General features: G+C 48.3%; 1 long non-coding RNA gene across 1 annotated transcript; it reads right to left on the reverse strand.

Moving 5' to 3' along the window:
• Positions 1 to 35: 35 nt before the first annotated feature.
• On the reverse strand, positions 36 to 17,995 carry LOC116455210. Its single transcript, XR_004244341.1, has 6 exons — positions 13,092 to 17,995; positions 4,910 to 12,253; positions 4,273 to 4,769; positions 3,955 to 4,168; positions 1,644 to 1,781; positions 36 to 550 (listed from the first exon to the last, which is right to left on the reverse strand). It is a non-coding gene; the product is annotated as an uncharacterized LOC116455210 (long non-coding RNA).
• Positions 17,996 to 19,837: the final 1,842 nt, after the last annotated feature.

The raw sequence follows: 19,837 nt of genomic DNA on the forward strand, positions 1-19,837 counted from the left end.
GGAGGCAAAAAAAACACAAGGAAAAGGATTTTAGAGCGTGTGACGTGCGCTTGAAATCTCTTTTCTTATGATTATGGAATATCCTGACTTGGAAAGGATCATCCCCTTGCACGGGACACCCCAAACTCCCCACAATTTGTATCTATCCATGTCTCACAGCAGGAGTCGCTGCTCCGACCTGGGGAGGCAAAAAACGCAAGGAAAAGGATCTGAAATCTCTTTGTAGGGTCATGGGGTATCTTGATTGAAAGGGACCCACAAGGATCATCAAATCTGACTCCTGGCCCTGAACAGGACACCCCAAATTCCCCACTTTTGCATCTATCCATGTCTCATAGGAGGAGTCGCTGCTCTGACCTGGGGAGGCAAAAAAACACAAGGAAAAGGATTTTAGAGCTGTGACGTGCGCTTGAAATCTCTTTTCTTATGATTATGGAATATCCTGACTTGGAAGGATCATCAGATCTGGCTCCTGGCCCTGCACAGGGCACCCCAAATTCCCCACTTTTTGCATCTATCCATGTCTCACAGCAGGAGTCGCTGCTCCGACCTGGGGAGGCAAAAAAACACAAGGAAAAGGATCTGAAATCCTCTTTGTAGGGTCATGGGATATCTTGACTGAAAGGGAGCCAAAAGGATCATCAGATCTGACTCCTGGCCCCTGCACAGGGCACCCCAAATTCCCCACGTGTTTGCAGCTATCCACGTCTCACAGGAGCTGTCACTGGTTCTGACCTCGGGTGCCAAAAAAACACAAGGGAAAGGATTTGAGAGCCATGACATACATTTGAAATCTTGTTGTAGGGTCATGGGATATCCTGAGAGGAAGGGGGCCAAAAGGATCATCAAATCTGACTCCTGGCCCTGCACAGGACACCCCAAATTCCCACTATTTTCCCGAGAGTGTTGTCCAAACATTCCTCGAGCTCTGGGCTGCACCCCACTGCCCTCCTTCTGCACCACATCCTTTTGTGGCCAATCCCTCAACCAACACACGTTATTTTTTGCACAGGTTTTTTTAAAAGCAGCTTTTAGCTCCAGTGTGAAAGATCCTGAGTGGACAAGGTCTAGGAATAAAACTCGGTCTTGTTTCCAAAGGCTGCCCCACACAGCTGCCAGCACGTCTGAAGGGCTTCATGGAGAGAAAGATGAATTCAGTCCACACACACATATCTGCTCTTCAGCTGCCCCCTTGCCATGGATACATCCAAAAGGAATTTGGGAGTGGAAAGGTGTCACCAGGACCCAGCCTGAGGTTCCCAACTCCAGGCAGAAGCCATGAAAATATCAGGTCATTGTCACAACCGGAGCGTTCATCCTCAGGCTTCACCTCCATGCCCCCGAATCCTCTGATTTCCCACAGCCTCCTGAACATTCCAGTGGGGAAAAAAACCCAGCTGGGAAACAGGAATCAGCAGGAAGACACACACACACAGAGAACACAACTGGTTTTACTCGATGATTCTTGGAAGTGTGAGGAAATCAAAGCTGGGGCGCGAGGAGGTGCAGAGAGCATTTGCTCCGTGTCCTGCATCGTTTGATGAAACATTCCCAGTGAATCCCAGTGCTGTGGATCCCTTTTTCCAGTCCCCTCCAAGGCGCTGATGGCAGAGGAGGAGGTCAGACCCACACAGGCTACTCACGGAGTGGAGGTTACACATCCTTTCCTCCGCGACGCCGCGTCCCGGGCGCGGAGCAGCCCCATCTTCCCAAGGATGTGCCGGCGGATCTCGGAGAATTTAATTACTGGGAACTCCTCACTGCAAGGCAGCTTCAAAGCCCTGAAGAGAGAGAGGGAGTGTAGATACAAAAATGCTGCTAGCGAGGATTTTCTTGCTATTTTTCTAAGTCCGTGAGAGACTTTTCTCTCTCACAGAAGAGGTAGCAAGGAATGTAAACAACCAAACACCTGCAACCCTGAAAAGTCCTTGTTTACGGTATGGTAGGAAAATATTTTGATAATGGATGTTTTAGGATTTTAGCCAATCACCCCAGGGGTGGCTGGTCCTTTGTCCAATTAGACTATGAAGAAAAAAGTCTATAAAAGAGTTTGTAAAATAATTGAATCAATCAATCTTGCTACACAAGGGAGAATATCCTGGTGATGCACAGAACCAACCCTGGAACGCTGGAGGGGCTGGGTCCAGAGCATCCTGAAGCCCCTCAGTTGCAGCTGAGAGAACTCATTTATTCCAGAATTCTGTGGAATTACCCCCAGAAATCCGGATTCTCAGATGCTCAGGACACGTCACACACACAAGAGGCAACTCTGGAATTTCATTCTCTGCTTTCATTTTGGTTTGGTTTTGGTTTTTTGGGGGGGTAGGCTTGTAAAAATCTGCTGATTCACATGTAGCCTCTTCATCGTGAGGCTTTTGTTAGTGGACGACCCAACATATGGGCAGAGGGAAAAAAATGGGAGTTAAGGGAAAAAAAAGGGAGGAAAAAACGTGCCCCCCTCCTGTGATCACTTGGATTTTTGGCTGCTTCGATCACTTGGTGAGAGACAGGGGGAGGAGAAGGGGGAAAGATTGGAATAAAAAATTAAAAAGCTCTGATGCTGAATTAAATTTCATTTCTAGGTGGTTTTTTCAAACAATAAAAAGGAAGCGGTGAGGAGCTGTCAGGTATGAACTGCAACAAAATAACAACCACAGAGGAGAGAAAAAACGAGAAAAAAACCTGCCCAGAGTAGAAGATAGTGGAAAAAAGGGATCTGTTGGAATAATCCCATGAGAGACTGAATGAAGTTGGTGACACAGGGACTTGGCACACAGAATATTTGGTTAAAACATCATTTTATGAGGTGCAAAGTTTAACACTTGCCAAAGCTTTGAGGCAGGGGTCGAGCCCTCACCTGCATAGGGTGGGCAGGGGAGCTGGCCAGGCTAAGGAAATGTATTTTTAGTGACCACAAATGATGCAAATTTGCTTTAATTCCCATCTTTACCAGTGATATTGCTGTTAGGGATGGACCTCTCTTAGAGAAAAAAATCAAATCAGTTCTTTCTCCTGGACTCCACCTGAAAACTCCAAGTGGCCCCTTCAGCACCCAAAGAACCACGGAGGTGTTGATTTAAACCAGCTCAGGAACTTCCCACATCTCCCCTGGGCTGGGCTCATTCCCTCCCAAATCCCAGGACATGGAATGGCACTTCTGGAAACCCTGAGCTAAACAAAGGATTGATTTGGTCTCTTCTTTCCAAGTTGGAGGAAACATCCCTTTCCCACCTTTTTCCCTCCCCGAGCTTTTTTTTTCTCCTCTTTTCCTCTTAATTTTTCTCCTCAGGTCTGGATAGAAAAGCCGTGGAATTTTGTTTAGGATCCTGTTTAGCCTCGGTGAGACCAAGTGGCAGAAATTCCAGCCCGCAGGAGTATAGACACTGTGGTAACATGGACAGCCTTCATTTACATAAAAGAATACTAATTATGTTGTATCATCAAACATCTGTGATTCTGCTCACTGCCATATGCGACAGTGTGAGGAATTTAACCCTTGAGCCTCCCCAGCACATGAGATTTGTACTTTTGAAACGAAAAATGGGCTTTAAAGACACAATTTTCAGGGGATTCATCAAACAGCTGGTTGCTCACGGGCTCTGTGAAGTCTCAGCACACGAAATTTTCAAAAACCACAGAATTTATCCTCAATTTCCAAGGAGGAAGAGCTGCTGTGTTCAGCTGGGTACCAGGCTCCCAGGAAATCAATCCCAGAGCAGATCCAGGGCATTAAGGAATCCTGTTTGACATGCAGGAGGCCTGGGAGGAGATCAATCAGCAGCCTTTTGTCTAACTGCTTTGGCTTTTCCTGTGCTTGGAACAGGAGATTTTCCTGCTTGGAAAAGGAAAGAGATTCCAAACACCTCTGTCAGCTGACAAAGCAGCTTTGTTATGTCTAATCCAGTCATTCTCAGCACAAAAAGCACCTTTGATGCTGCATTTGATATCCCTCACCTGGTTCTCTTTAGGCATCCACAGATAAGTCCCTTGCAAATCCAAGCCCTAATTCCATGTACGTCTGAAACTTGGGAAGAAATTGTGTTTCTTTTAACCCCAAAACCACTTGAATGAGAGGTTTTTTCCTCGAAAGTGAAGGCTTCTCCACCCACCACGCTCCAGAGCTGTTCTTCACATTCAAGATTTCTCTTGCTGACTCATATTTTTGACTCTTTCCATGAAAAAAAAAAAAAAAAAAAAGGATTGGAATCAGCTCTCACATGTTCCAAAGGCAGCTGAGCAGCCTGCGGGTCCAGCCCTGCATCCCCCACGCACCAGAGAGCGAAATAAATCCCTGGAAACGCTGGCACATGCCTGAGGAGAGAAGTTTTTCTTCTCTTTCCCACGTGTACACAAACAATTTGCCACCATCTCCTCCCAGGAACAGAGAGCTGCAGCTCCCAGCGGGAACGACAGGGCTGGGATTAAAGGAGAGCAGGATCAGAGTCAGAACCTGGCACGAGGTGGGGGGGAGGAAAAAACAAACCTTGCTAGAGACTCACAGGGCTGGAGCTGCTTACAGAGATCCCAAAATTGCTGCGGTGGATGGGATGAGCCGTGAGCAACGCCAGGATTTAAGGATGGGGAATGAGCAACTTGGATTTTAAAAGCCTTGGAAACAAACACTCAGAGCTCTGCTCTTTGCAATTATCACGTTTAACTCTTGGGTTTGCAGTTTGGTTTTTTTTCCTTCCCGTAAAAGTTGATGTCATTTCAAGGAATCTCTGTAAAATTCTCCTTTCTCACCTACTTTGATCTTTTCCAGAGAAGGGCTGGGGAAGGAAAAGAGGGAGATAGGACAACTACATCTAAAGATGAGCAAAACTGAAATAAAATAACAGGGAATAAAAGGAAAATAGAGGTATTAGTTCATGCTAGTAACATTTTAGTAGACTACTTGAAAACTTCTCACCTTGTAAATCACTTAAACACCGGGGCAAACCCCACTTTCTTTCCTCTGCATGGCTCATAATCCTGGAAAAAAACTCATGGCAAGATCCTCTAACAGCTCCCAGAACCAAATGCAGCAGAAACAATTTGGCTGCTGACCCCTAAAAGAGTGTTACAAGAAACCACACGAGTTCATTCTGCTCCTTTGTGCCATTGTTGCACATTTGGAACCTGATTAAAGCCATCTGCAGGCATCTGTTGACAGCAGCTACTTTCTTTTTCTAAATAAATCTGCAAGAAGCCAAAAGAACCAGTCCAGGGGCCAGGAGCGGTGCTGGATGTTCGACCTTGGAATGATGCTTCTTTTATTTGTCCAAGAGGTGATTCCAGAATAAATAAAGAGGTCCAACTCCTGGAAATCATCTGCCAGGACAGGTGGGAAGCTCAGATTGAAGGATTCTTTCCACTCATTCCCGCAATCCCTCTCCTGGGAATGGCAGAAGTGAAGCAGGGCACGCACTGGGAACTGCTGCCACATTAAATAAAGCATATTTGCCTTTTATTTTTAATCATTTTTTTTGCAGCACTGTAGGAGGAAAAAAAAAAAAAAAAAATCCTTGGATATTCTCGGTTTCCATCCAAAGCACATAAGGAATATACAGAATTTGGTCACAAATCACAGTGACAGGGCAAGGGGGATGGCTATTCAAACTGGAAGAGGGAAGGTTTAGGTTGGATATTGGGATAGAAATTCTTCCCTGGGAGGGTGGGGAGGGGCTGGGATGGAATTCCCAGAGAAGCTGTGGCTGCCTCATACCTGGAAGTGTCCAAGGCCAGCTTGGAGCAGCCTGGGTAGTGTGGAAAGTGGCCTTGTCCTGGATGAGCTTTAAGACTCCCTTCCCCAAACCATTCTGGAATTCTGGGGTCCTATGAAAGTGGTTTAGAAATCTCAGGTGCAAACCCCAAGCACTTCCCACTCTGCCACCTCAAGGAACCCCTTTTTCTGTGGAACTCTCCAATTCCTGCTGCAAACACTCAAAAAAGGAAATATGGGGGTATCAGCGAGATCTCCAAGAATTCCATACAACTCCAAGAATTCCATACGACGACTCCAGAACGTTCTTGCCCTGATTGTTGTAACCTCCCTGTTTGTGAGGCACCAATCCTGAACCAGATGTGTAACACAAACTTGTAATCCGAGCTGCACAGAAAATGGGGAACAAAATCCTGCTCCACCATCCACGGTCCAGTTCTGGCAGGAGCCCTCCCCAGGAGGCAGCCCCCAGCAAATCCTTTGCTTCTGGAATTCCAGAATCACTGAGGTTGGAAAGATCTCCAGGATCATCAACCTGTGCTTGATCCTCACCCATCCACATTCCTTGGATACCTCCAGGGATGGGGATCCCAAACCTCCTGGGCAGCTCCTTCCAATTCCTGACCGCCCTTTCCACGGAGAAATTCCTCTGGAATTCTTCCCTGCTTCTCAAAGACACCAGAAATGACAATTTTTCAAGGGAAAACCCCTTCATGTAATAGATATTCTGTTAGAAAATAGGAATTGCTGCTCCAAGGAAGGAGCATCACCACCATTCCCCCCCGTCCCCTCTCCTTAGAGACCCTCGGGTGGCCACAATTACTCACCCAGAGCATGGAAAATACCCAGGAAAAGAAGCACAAAGCTCATTTTCCTTCCCTTTCTCCAAAAATCCAGCAGGGTTTCTCCCTTTACTCCTCTCCTTCAAGCCCTGCTGGGTTCAGACCTTTCAAATTACATCCGTGAGGAGCAACAATGGCCAGGGAGATTTTTCCAGGGAGATTTTTTCCAGGGAGACTTTTCCAATTTTTCTGGAGCTCTTTTCCTGAGAACTGTCAGCTTCCTATCCCACCAACTGCTGCCTTCCCTCCCTCTCCAGGATGGCACAACAGCCAAATTATAGGCAAATTAACGAGGAAAAAAAAGAGGAAGACACAGAGGAAGACAAATCCTCCACCTGGATCTCACCAAATCCTGAGAATTCCCAACCTTCCCATGCCAGGATGGAGGTCAGGATCCTACAGGAACCAAGGAAGAGCTTCCTGCTGGATTCAGCACTGGAGGACTCCACAGCCCACCCAGCCTGTTCCAAACATCCAGCTTCTGGGCACAAGGGGAGCTTGAGGAAAATGGGATTTTCCATGCCAACAACGCCAGCAAGTTCAGGTTTATGAACCCCTCTCAGTTAATTCCAACTCTGGAAGTGTTAAACTCTTCCGGGAGTTTCCAAAATCCCTTCTAGGCTCCAACATGGAATTCTCAGGAATCAGTTTTCAAAGAAATACTGAAAAAACCCAACCAACCCCCCCCCAAAAAAAAAAGAATCAAACAACCCAAAGCACTCGGATCAGGAAAATCCTATTCCCTGCACTGGCAGCATTCCTTGGGGGCACAAACAGGATTTCTGCAGGATTTGGTTCTCTGGATCCTGTCAGGAAGCTGAAGTTGCTGGATTTTGGCCGCATCTTTGACTTTAGAGCACAACAAATATACAAATAAAGCATTTTTCAGGTCCAACCTCCAAATCAACCAAACTGCTCAAGATAATGAAGTGCTCAGGGAATGGAGCCCCAGGAAGGAGCAAGGATGGAAAACCTCTTCTCCCTAAAACTCTGGAATTCTGAGCACTTTAGAAAAAAAGCTTTAATGTCTTCAAGACTGCTTTAAATATGACTTGGGGCCTCCTGGAAACTGGAATGGCCTCACCTACAGTGAAAAGGGAATGGAAATATTCCCCACTCCTAAAGTCTGGAATGGATAAATAACCCGATCCTGCCCTTTTTTTGCTGTTCCCACTCACGGTTCCTGGTGGAATTGTTGGAGCTGCACTACCCAAACCACCTCCCTCTGCTTCCTGGTGAACTCCAAGGAGTCAGAGAAGCCACCAAACCTCCTTTGGGGTTGGCTGGGAGAGAAATTTATGACTCCACCAAAAGACTTGGCATCTTGCAAGAGCTGGAATTCCAGCTCCACACAAAGGGCTGCACATGTGTCTTCTATCCAACATTCCTTCCCGATGAAGATCCCTGGGAATGGGAGCAGCGGTTCAGGGTTTGGAAATAATCACTGGAGAGGCAAAGAGGAGTTAAATCCTTCAGTCACGAAGGGTATGAGCGGCTCTGTGTCTGCATTGCCATGCAAATGCAGCCACGCCAGTTAAACGTGGAAGTTTTTCAAGTTTCAAGTATTTTAAAGATGAAATTTGAATATTCTTATTGAGGCCGAGCTCAGTTTCTCATCTAAGAGATGAATAAAAGTGATTAAAACCTCAAGTACCTCTATTTTTAATTTGCACCTCTTGACTTTAGCTTTAGGACTCTCAATTTCCAGGTGAAATATTGTCTGTTCTTTAGGGTCACTGAAAACAAACCAACAAACAAGATCCATGTCCTACAGATCCCGAAAATGTGGGAATTACTATCTTAATGGCCCCAGATGTTAAAAAGCATCATTAAAATGCTATTTATGTCTTAGTTCACAGCTTTCTAGAAGTTAATTTCTCTATTTACTCCAGCACATAAAACCCTTTCTCCCCTTTCTTTCCACAGGCGTCCAGGTTTTATTTTTGGGATGGCTTTTGGAAGTGTCAATAAGTGGGAACCCCGGATCCCAACACAGATCCTGGGCATCGAAACAATTCCTGAACAACTGCAGCTTCTCCTGAACCAGCCCAAAGGGAAGGAACTCGCAGCAATTCCCTGCCTCTTCCACCTGGAGAAGCCCTGAAGCAGTTACAGCAAACACACACAATCGGAATCATCAGCCGGCTAGCAGGAAGAAGAACGGAATTAGGACCAGCTGAGAGTTGATTCTGTCTGACAGAAAGTTCTAATTTCACTTTACAACCCAGCTTGGCACAACCTCGGAATTCCCAAAGGATTCTGTGTCTACAGGGGCGACAACAGCAGAGGGTGATGTCCCAATATCTGAAGTTTTCCACCCCACAACATCCCTCTCTGAACAGCTCAGCTGGAGCAGGCAGGAGAGGAGCTTTAACGGCACAGAATCAGTGGCACTGACTCCAAATCCATGGGAAATTCACGTTTTTTCGTGCCCCCCATCCCCGAACTGTCGGGATTCACACCAAACCCAGCATCTTTGCTTCCCCTTCACGCTTCACACCTGCGCAGGGATCCTGCTCCAGGGACAGAGGCAGAGGCAGGGATTGGGCCCATGGAATAATTAACCAGGCACAGGTTAAACCAAATCATCCCAACGTCACAAAGCAGGAGCAGAGATCAGCAGCCTTGCCCTCGGATTCCCACTTTCCCCAGCCTTATCATTCCTTTTAATCATAGCCAGCCACACAAATCCCTACGTTTTTCCAGCCTGCAGGAAGCGTTTTTGCTTTTTCCCCACGCTCTTTAACCATTATTATTCCACTCAGCACATCCCATTTATCACAATCGGCAGGAAAAACAACACATCCAGTGAGTTGAGGTTCACAACAACAGTTCATAGATTTATGTATTAAAAATACCAAAAATCACCCACTCAGCCTTTTCACAGGGAAAATCCTACTCCAATCCCCACCCCAGCTTCCCCACAACAACAACAACAAAATCCAACATCATTTTGGACCTGATCACCTTAAAGGTCTTTTCCAGCTTCACTGATTCCATGACTGCAAAGGCAGAGCCGGTTACATTCTGACCTGGAGCACCTTCAGAATTCCCAAACCTGATTTAATTCCTGTATCAAAACCAGGGAATGGCAATAAAACAAACCCCCCAAACCCCTCCGTGGCACAGGGATGAGGGGAAGTTTGGCAGCTCCAGCACCTCGGGGTCCTCTCGCTGCCGCAGGGATCCACGAGCAGCCGCGGGATTCGGCAGCGGAATCCCAGCCCTCTTCCAGGATCTCTTTGTGACAGACACAAAGAGGGATTACGGCACGGAAGTGAACACTTGCTAAGTTCTGGGGAGTCCTCTGCTGTTCTTTTCGGAACACAATTCACATCCATCCTGGCGAAATCTCCGCCGGCCTAGGAACGAACCCATCCCCGGCGGAGGCGGGAGCGGATCCGGGAGCCATCGGTCACGCCGAGGTGTCAGAGCCATCTCGGAGGCAATAAAGCACCAGCCAAGCCCAGCAGGCTGTGCCTTATTATCTCCCCAGCCAGAATGAACAGGCAAAGAGCATTGAAGAGAAGGGCACAATTCCACAGGCTGGCTCGGAGCAGGGAAGGTGCCTCCGATGTGTTTGGGATCCCCAGACAAAAAATAACGCCGTGTTTCCAACAGCCCTCTCCAGCATTTGCTTTTGCTTCGCTTGCCAATCAATTATTAGGGTTTTTTTTTTAACCCCAAACGAGCGAGGCAGAGCAGCAGAAAATTTTCTGGGGGTTTTGTAACAGCAGAAAATTTTCTGAGGGTTTTATAAATGCCATAAAAGGGAGTAAATCGCGGTGATTTCTCCAATTTATTCCAAGCGCAGCGAGGACTTCGGGGTTTATTTGTCTGACCAACAAACCCCAAGGTGCTCGGTGTTATTTATGTCCAGCATCCTAAGAATTCCCACATTCCCATATGGAGAGTGCTGCTGTGTCCCCAGCTCTGGAAATAGCAAATCTCTTGAGCCCTCCACTCAGGACCCTGGGGCTCGACCAAGGGCTTCTGTGTTTTCTTGCCAACAAAGAATTAAGGGATTTACACATCCTCTTCCCCTGCTCAGCTGCTGGGCCCTGTTTTGTGTTGGAAAAGCGAATCTATCCAGCAATCCCTGCTCCTCCTCCAGTGTCCAAACAGGGACCTGGAGCGGCATAAATAAACTAAGATTTGTGTTTGCAGCCCCAGCCTCACCCAAGGTTTGTGCCTCTATTTTCTGCTACGAAGGAAGGAATTTCATTTGCTCAAATCTACCTTTCCCCCCCCCATTTCCTGATGGAATTATTCCTGATTTGCATATTAAGAATCCTGTTCTGGCTGAAATCTTTTTTTTTTCCTCCTGAATTACAGGCAGGATCTGAGTGGTGCCTTTGTCCTCCCCACAAGCCTGAGGTCGGAAGCAGGACCCCGAATTTGTGAACTCTCAGGTTGTTAATCTTCCTAAGAACTGCAGATCAACCCAGGCCCCATTCTGCAGCATCTGTTATTTTAATAAATTATCCTCCCAAGAGGTTAAAGTTCATCCCTTCAATTTGTCCTGAGATGAAACAACAACAGGACAAGGAGCGCAAGGAGGGAGAGGTGAATTTGGGTTTGATGCCACGAAAAGCCGTCCCTAAACCCTTCCAACTTGAGGAATAAACAGGATATCTCCTCCCTTATTCACTGATCATTTCCACATTGTCCAACCAGCAGGTTCCAACCATCCTGGGAAGTGCAAGGAAAAGAGCAGTCCAAATTCCAAAGGAGATTTTTTTTTTTTTTCCCCTCCCTCCTTTGAAAGCCACTTGCTGTTTTCCACCACTCTATCATGAATATTTGATTTCCTCAAAATAAATACTCTGGTGAGCAGGATCTTCATCCCTGCTCTGATTCAGGTGAATTAACTATTCTTAGTTAAATAGATTGTTTCTAGTCTTAGTCTGATGACAGATTAACTCCTGACTGGTCGGATTATGGAATTACCTCTGGAACTAAATCACTTTTGAATCTGAGTTATAGCTATTAGTTCTTTATAGCTCAGCTGAACAGCTTTTAGTGCCTCCTTTGTGTTTTTGAAAGAATGATTAAACATCATTAAATCCAAGCTCAGGGCTCTTTCTCACAACTCCAGGGAATAAACAGCTGATTTAAGGGGGTTTCTTAAAGAATAGCAGTTTTACACAGATTTTTTCAGCATAATTAATGCCATCCTAAGTCTAGAATGGTTGTCCTTAAAATGAAAACAAGTTTTCGTGCTTGTGTGGTTTTAAAGGACATAACCCCCACTTTGTCCTCCTCACAACTCTCTGGATCAACCTGCTCTTCCCACATGGTATTCCCATTATTTTTCTCCATCTGCAGAAGACACAAAAAACCCACAAAATCACAGAATATCCTGAGCTGGAAGGGATCCACCAAAAATCATGGAAGTCCAAATCCTGACTTCTACACAGCAACCAGCGGACATTAAACATGGTTTGCTCTTAAATGAAACATGAAATATTCCAACTATGACACCAGAAACGTCCCTGCCACCAGAAGAAGCAGCCACTAAGAGGAACCTCAATAACAAAAAGAAACCCACCTGTAACTGCCATGGAAAGTCACTGGGTGGGAGAGCTGGAGCACGGATGCTGAAATCCAGGATTTTGGCTCCCTCATCCCAATCAAGGGGTTTTTATTTAACACAGCCCAAATTTTGGTGAATTCATCTTGAAGCAGCCCTCTGAGCCAGCCACGACCTCTGAATGATTTAATTTCTCACTGTTAATGACTTGAAAAGCCCTTAAACATCCAGTTCCACCAACACCCCTACAGACACATGCACACACCCAAACACAGATACCCATATATATATATAAAAATACATCCTGGATTTGTGTAACTCAATCCTTACACCCCTCCCTCCACCCAGAAAGCCACAGTGACTATAAACCCAAACACCATTAATCAAAAAAGCCATAAACTTCCTCATTCCATGAGTTACATCTCAGGTGGGGCAGGGGGAGGTTTTCATGCCCAACTTTATTTGCTGAAGTTCAGTGCATGAAGATAATGATCTGGGTCGGGGGACCCCAGAGCAGAATTTATGAATAAAAATATAATAGAAGGTAATACTCGAGGTAGGAGTCAGCCACAAATCTCCACTCACTTTCTTCATACACACAGCACTTGTTATTGAACCTGCAGCACAAGGGCACAGCTCTAAACCAGCTGAAATTCCTGGATAAAGTCCAATCCCAGCACCAGGCAAGAGCTGGAATGGGTCCAGCACATCCAAAGAAAGGATTTACAAGAGCAAAGAGTGGCAGGACAAGGGGGTGATGGATTTAAACTCATAGGGAGCAGGTTTAGATTGGATATTAGAGGAAAATTCCTCCGTTCGAGGGTGGGGAAGCCCAGGCACAGGGAGTTGTGGCTGCCCCATCCCTGGAAGTGCCCAAGGCCACGTTGGAGCACCCAGGGATGGTGGAAGGTGTCCCTGCCCATGGCAGGGGTGGCACTGTTTGAGCTTTAAGGTCCCTCCCAACCCAAACTATTCTGGGATTTAGCACAAAGCCCAGTTTTTGTCAGGAACTTACTGGAATGGAGTTAGGCTCAGAGAAACCGATCCCTGTCAGGGGAAAAAAAAAAAATGGGAACAAAGCCCCAGCAGTGCAGAACCCACAAGGCAGCACTGAGTGCTCTCCTCAGGACACACTTTTAGTGATTTCACAGCTAAAAGCCACTTATCACTTCACCACCCCACCCTGCCCAGCTCCTTCCACACCGCTTTTATTTCAACTCCAAACCCTCCAATTGTCTTCGGAAGCTTTTCAAAGCCTGGGGAGAGAGGGGCAGAATGTAATTAGAGGACAGTATTTCTTCATCAAATCTAAAGCCGCCCACTGAAAGCGAGGTGGGGAAATCCGGTCCCCAAGGCAGCGCTGCCTCCATGGAGGGGATGGATTTGCTTTTCACAGCCGTGGTCACCGTTCCTTAATCAGCTCAGCTGATCCCCTATAGAACATCTCAATGCAGGGACACAGCTGTGCGCCCATAACTCTTGGCTTGATCTCCCATGCTTTGCTGAAAGCCTGAAAGGGCAGAAATGCACTAAAGCTTTGCTCCAGTAAATGGTCCTTTGGAAAAAAAAAAACAACCCAACCCCCATCCCTGGCTGCACGCAGAGGGGGGGGAAAACAGCTCCTTTTTTTCAGTGCCCACGGTTAGGGGTTGAGTGTGAAAGTTTTTGTGATCTCCATCAGCCCCCAAAACCATTATTTCCCTGTTTAGAAGCCAAGTTATTTAGAGATTCCAGCTTCTGTGGGGATTCCCGTGCCTGAGGATGTGCTTTTTCCTTTGGCTTTTCAGTCAGGCAAACTCCCAAAAACGCAGAAAAAAAACACCTCCTTAGTCAGACTCTTTCTTTAAATAGTCCATTTGTCATGACTGACACGTACACAAGACACATTTCAGAGGAACTTGGAGCTGTCAGATCCCCGGATTCCAGCTCTCTGTCTCCCATTTGGAAAAGCAGCTGAAAGCTGAATTACAGAGCCAAGCAGAGAGACAAGAAAAGTGCGAGCACCGTGGGGAGGAACACGCAAAAGCTCCTGGTTTTCAGATATCTTTTACTTCCTCATAGTAAAGCTCTTACAAAGCCAGACTTCTCCGTGAATTACAGCATAATTACCTAATTAAAGGAACTCACCTAGCGAGCGTTCTTTCAAAAAAATCCCAAGGTATGTCCCAACAATTTGCCGTTTTCTGAGGGGTTTCGACTGATTGTCACGAACTGGAGGTGTAACAGCTCACGTGCTTCTCATTATCATCTCGCAAAGCTAAAAGCTCATTAACAACCATTTAGGGAAAAAATATAAACTTGGCAGCTTTGTGTTATTTTACGCCTACTGTCAGACACTTCTTAACACTGTTGCCCAAAAGGGATTTTTTTTCCTTTCTCGCCCAGCAGAACAGTTGGGTTTTAATGCTGCATTTTCCTCAGTACACCAGGATATTAATTACTTGCACAGTACACAAATCATCAGCTTCAGCTCACCTAGAAATTCCATCCCAAAGACACTGGCAAAGATGCAGAATCTCACTTCCATTTCTACTTCCCTCTCCCCTTTAATCTGTTTTGTTTTCACTGGGGTGTTCTGGCTGCCTCTGTGCTGGAATTCCCTGGCTTCCTGAAGCTGGAATTCCCTGGCTCCTGAGCCACAAAAGCCTCACCTGATCCCATCTCTGAGCTAAACTCTCCTAAAACCCCCAAAGTGAAGAGCATTTGTGGGCACACAGGGAGACATCAACCCAACAGCTGAGATATTCTCAGCTTTAAATGGGAATTTTGAAATTATTTCTGTTCAACAATTTGGATTTGCTCAGCACCCTCAGGAGCATAAGACTCGTTAAGGGTTTCACCACTAATGGAGGATCCTCTTCCTTTTCACTGGCATTGGAGGGGGGCATTTTTCCATACAAGAGCCTGTGGTGAAGGGTTTGGGAAAGGTGAAGGGTTTTGGGAACAACAGGCTGCTGAGACAGGAAACATCTCCCAAGGTTTTCATTCCCCCAAAGGGGAAAAAAAAACCCCAGCACCAAACCCAACCCTTTGATGAAATATTCAAGCTGAAAACCACAAAGGTTGTTAAACCAAAGCAAGAAAACTTCTCATTCTCCCTAGGAGAGGATTCCTGCAGAAAAGAAGGACTGGAGGGGAGGGGGATCTTTGAACAAACCCCATCTTCCCACTCCTCCCTCACCTCAACCACTGCCTCCCATAGACAAAGCTTAGGACAAGTTATTTACTATTTCTCTGTTTATTTATAACAATTTTAAACAAAACCCCTCAGTTTTTGTTTTGCCTCAGAGCTGGGGTCAACTTCAGAAACCTTTCACACTTCCCCAAAGCTAAAAACACTCGGGAAAAGAATCCTACACTTAACACAGCAGCAGCTGAATTTTACGTTATTCTTTTAGAATTTTTGTAGTATTTTGAAGTATTTCCGTTTGTTAACTGTTCTAAATCAATCCATTAACATCTTCTGAGGGTCTGAGAAAACACTAAATTTCACTTTATGAGTCCCAGCAGAAGCCCTGTGACGTTTTGCCAGTAGAAAAACAGTTAACGAAGGGAAAAAAGGCCAAGAAAAACAGGATCTGAAAGACATTTTCAGTCCTTTCTACTGAATAAACCACTTTTGCTGCTGAGAAAGTGCTTCTTGTCACGTGTTTGGAGGTGCTGAGACAAACAGGGCTGCTTAAAAATAATAATTAACAAGTCGAGTGTGTTTTAGCACTGAGGAAAACAACCTGCAGCGTGTGATGTGGGCAGAGCTGCACCAGCCACCTCTGCAAAAAAATACACCCAGAGCAGAGACAGAACCTGAATTTGTTTTTTTCTGTCCCCACTGACCAATTGTCACCATTGCCCTTCCACACCCACGAGGCTGACCCCCAATTTCTCCATCCTCACAGGGCCTCCTGTCAAGCCAGGGCTTTGGACCACATGCAGCCGGAATCTCCGGCCAGGAATTGGAGCAAGAGATTCCTTCCTAACAATCCTTGGACACCACAACAGCCAAACAAATCCCCAGTTTGGCTTCCTGGCTCTTTTCTAGCCCCTAACCCGTTGCATATGTGACTATTGTCCAAGCCCTGCTCCTGAACAAGCGAAATTCTCTGTAACAAACCCAGCTTGCACAAGACCCAGAATTATTCCACACTGGAAAAAATCTGCCAACTTTCAAACACCCTTTTCTACTCGGAGTCAGCTCGTATTCATCGGGAGAACGACCAGGGAGGAATAAATGCACATTTATGGTTGCTGAAAGCTCGGAGACATCAAACGCTGCTCACGCTTGGCACATCATTCCCAAATATTTGCACCCAGCCCGTTCTCAAGGCAATTAAAAACACCAAATAAAACCCCAAACGCTTTTTGTTGCCTTCTCCTCTTTGGGTTTTTAAACATCACCCAACCTCTCTGACCCTGGATAAACCACAGCAGCCCCCGAGTGCAGCTGCCCAAGGCAGAGCAGCCAAAATTTGGTGAAAATTCCTCTCGGGGCAGCTCCCAACACTTTACAGCAACACTCATTTAATCCAAGTTTAATCCACATGGCTCCCATCCACAAGGCGTTTTTAATTCACAATTCCACTCATTTATCCCCTCTCATGCTCCAGCTCTTTCTCCCATCCTCATTCCCACATCCCAGCCACGTTTCCTCAGCTCCAGCAGCAGCTCAGCTCTCAGCCCCCCCCAACACCTTATTTTTGCTTCCAGCCCCCCCAAAGCATCCCTTTTAATCCGCTATTTTCTGCCTTCCCTCCGGATAAAGAACGACTGACTCTATTCCAAAAAAACTCCCGCCGAACTCCATCAGTTTTCCCTGGAACGAGGAATCACCGCCTCATTCCCTGGGCTCCACGAGCATCTTCCCCGAGCATTTTCCCCGAGGCAGCGGCGCGTGAAAGGACCAAATTTTGCATCGTTTCACACCAGACGAGCCCAGCGACTCCAGGCATCTTCCCCTGACTAAAAGCACAGCAAGGAACTCCGCAAAGTAAAGACAACTTCCCACTCTCCCAGCTCCAATATTTCGGGATAACGGGATGCTTTCCCCACGCTGTTCCTCCCCCGGCAGTACCCGGAGCTGTTCTGACACAGGGATCAGGCTCGATCCCTGCGTAACGCGATTAACGGGCGCTTTCCCTAAAATTAGCAGCTTTTCCAGCGCTGAATTCCCGTTTGGAGGGGCTCGGTTATGCCTGATCCGTGATTCCCGTGGCTCCGGGAGCCCTCGTGGCAGGGGGGGACCCCCTCGGAGGTTTAAAAAAGGGGGATTTTGAAGCAGTTTTGCTGCCTGGAGCTGACTCTCACCGCCAGCAAACCCAACCCCAAGCCCACCCCCGATCAAGCTCTGCTCTTTCCCCTCTTGGGGACACAAACCCACGGCTTTTTGGGTTGTATTTTTTTCTAAAGAAACACAAACCCGCATCGATTTTCCCCGTTTTCGTGCCCTCTCCCCGCTCCACCACGCTCAGCACGGGGGTTTAAAGGGAGTTTTTAAAGGGGTTTTCTCCCCCTCCCACCAAAGCCACGACCCCCAGCACCCCCTCACGGTCCCGGGGAGGGGGGAACGTGTGGGAAGAGGGTCCCGGGAAGGGGGCGATTTGAGGCGGTGGAAGGGGTCTGGGGTTGGTTTAGGAACGGGGTCTTGGGGAGGTTGAGGGGGGGGTCTGGGGAGGTGGGAGTCGATCCCGGGGATGAGGGGGGGAATGTGGAGAGGGGAGGATGTTCCCTCAACAAAGGGAAAGTTGCGGAGCCGCCGAGCCCGGCGCGGGGGTCCCGCCCGCACACAAAGGCGGCGACCCCCGTGATGGATGACGGGGGGGGGGGAGGAGGGTAACGGGGTCCGCCTCAGCCCCACAACCGCATCACGGAGGGGGGGTGTCCCTTTGAGGGGGGGGCACCAAAGACCCCTCCTCCCGTCCTCCTCAACCCCCCCATGTCCCCCCACCCGTCTCTCCCTCTCTGTCCCCAGGGGGGGTCGCGTCCCGTGTGTCCCCCCCCCCTTCACCCCCCCGTCCCCTTTATTTACCGCCATCACCAGCACGCGCGAGCTGTCACCCAGCGCGAGACGCCCCGGCCGGCCACGCCCCCTCCCGCCCATTGGCCGCCGCGCCCCGCCCCGCTCTTTCATTGGCTGCAGGGCACGTCACTCAACATCAACACCCGCCCCCATCGCCGCCGCTTACGCCAATTGCGTAGCGCGGCACACAGGCTAAGACCGCAGGTACTCACGCTGTTTGCTTAGCGTACGCACCCCGCTGGCGTAGAGTACGCCGCGGCGGGCAGAGCGCTGGCGGGGCGTACGGAGTCTCCGCAGCCGGCAGGGGGCGCTGTTCAATGGGCGCCGGGGGGGGCGGGCCGGCGCGGGTTCGAGTCCCGCCCCCGCCCGTGACGTACCGGGCTTTGTGAATCGCGGGCCGAAGTTCGGTTGAGGCACGGGAGGGTAAATAAGGGTGTCTCGGTGACAAAGAGACTCTTAAAGGGGCGGCGCGGGGCCCCCGAGGGGGTGGCGTGGGGTGGGAGGTACCCCACGGGGGCCCTGAGGTGATGGAAGGTGCTGAGGTGATGGGGGGGGCGCGCCCCACGGGGGTCCCTGAGGTGATGGGGGGACACAAGGGGGAGGCTGTGAGGGCTTTGAGGTGATGCATACCTTGAGATGGAGATCCTGAGGTGATGAGGGGGCACCCTGAGGTGATGGGGGGGCGAAGGGAGTTCTGAGGTTGACGAAAACCGTAAGGTGATGGGGGGGGGCACCCCAAATGGTCCCTGAGGTGATGGGAGAGACAAGGGGGGCTCTGAGATTCTGAAGACCCTGAGGGGGCACCCCAAAGGGTCCCTCAATGATGGGGAGACCAAGGAGGGGGCTATGGGGACTCTGAGGTGATGGGGGGGGGGGGTTATGGGGTCTCTGAGGTGATGGAGACCCTGAGGTGATGAGGGGACACCCCAAAGGGTCTCTGAGGTGATGGGAAGGGTCTAAGGGGGCTGCGGGGCCCTGAGGTGATGGAGAACCTGAGGTGGGGGATCTGAGATAATGGGGGTCACACCCCACATGGCCCCTGAGGTGACAGGGACCCCGAGGTGAGGGTGGCACCAGTGCCTGGCCCGTTTTGACCCCATACCTGCGCTGAAATCCACGCTGGCACAGCTGCAACGAGTCTGCAACGTCTAAGAATTCAAACTGGAGGTGAACGATCCTCACTCTCTTTGTGATTTAAAAAAAAAAAAAGCCACAGCACAAGAACGGAACAAAAGCCCCAAAAAATCCCCTGGGGTGGCAGAGAGACTCGGGACTGGCTCTGCCACAGAAGCACTTGTGACCCTGATAACATCCCCTAGCTAAATAAATAAATATAAATAATAAACCACGCAGGGGTGAGGCCTCCATTCCCAAAATCCCTGTTCCCTCTAGGTCAGGCTTCAATTTAGGGAATGAAACAACATTGACAGAGATTTGAGAGGTGCAGAAGCAGAGGAAAAAAAGGATCCATGGTGGAACAGGACCTCAGTGTGGCCACCTCTCCCTCTGAGAAAAACAACCTTCCAAACCATGATTTGACAGGAAAAATGAGGATTTTTTTCAGGGAAAAAGAGTAATTTTGGCCATCAAGAGCCAGAGCCATGTGAGGCAGCTGATTCCCTCATTCCCAGAATGCAGCAACAGGCTTTGCTGGGACATAAAGGACGAAATCTTCCTCATCCTCACGTCTGTGGAAACCCACTGACGTCAAGGGGTTAATTAAAGGCAGAACGTGGCTCCAGGGGTCC

This window comes from Corvus moneduloides, chromosome 24 (genome assembly GCF_009650955.1).
Source record: "Corvus moneduloides isolate bCorMon1 chromosome 24, bCorMon1.pri, whole genome shotgun sequence".
Taxonomy (NCBI): domain Eukaryota; kingdom Metazoa; phylum Chordata; class Aves; order Passeriformes; family Corvidae; genus Corvus; species Corvus moneduloides.